Genomic DNA, 706 nt, shown 5'->3' on the forward strand with positions numbered 1-706 from the left:
ATGTTACGGAATGAAAAGCCCCGTGACAGTGTGGATGCAAAATTGTCCGTGAGGAATTGATTTCCACACTCGAGCACAGTGCACAGTGTTGTTCCAAGAAGTCTTATTGAGACCACCTCTCTTCTGAACCGATGTTAATGAGCCGCACATTTTGGTGCAGACAAGTTCAAAATCCAAAATGAGACTACAATGCATAGAGTCAGAGATCATAGAAACTCGTCCTTAGAGACAGAGGCCATTCGGCCCAGTGAGGCGGCATCGACTGTCGAAGAAAAACAAAGTTGCTAGAAGAGCTCAGCAGGTCCGGCAGCATCTGTGAAGAAAACATCAGAGTTAACGTTGCGGGTCCAGTGACCCATCCTCATCCGAGGAGAGCTTTCCGTAAACCGGCATTTCCCACGGCTGAACTATCTGGTCTGCACATCACTGCACAAGACGGGCAATTTCCGACGGCCAATTCACCAAACCAGCAGATGTTTCGCCTGTGAGAAGGAAGCTCAACGGAGACCGGGGAGAAGGCACAAACTCCACACAGACATCACCCAAGGTTGAATCAAAAAGGCTTAAAGCCTCCCCGGCGGGGAACGGAACCCCGGTCTCCCGCGTGACAGGCGGGGATACTAACCACTATACTACCGAGGACGGCACGCGACCAGCCCTGCCCTCGGGGCCACTACGCGTGCACCAGGAAAATAAAACTGCTTTG

The sequence above is a fragment of the Rhincodon typus genome, unplaced genomic scaffold (assembly GCF_021869965.1).
Source record: "Rhincodon typus isolate 14 unplaced genomic scaffold, sRhiTyp1.1 hic_rhity00000127, whole genome shotgun sequence".
NCBI classification, from domain to species: Eukaryota; Metazoa; Chordata; class Chondrichthyes; order Orectolobiformes; family Rhincodontidae; genus Rhincodon; species Rhincodon typus.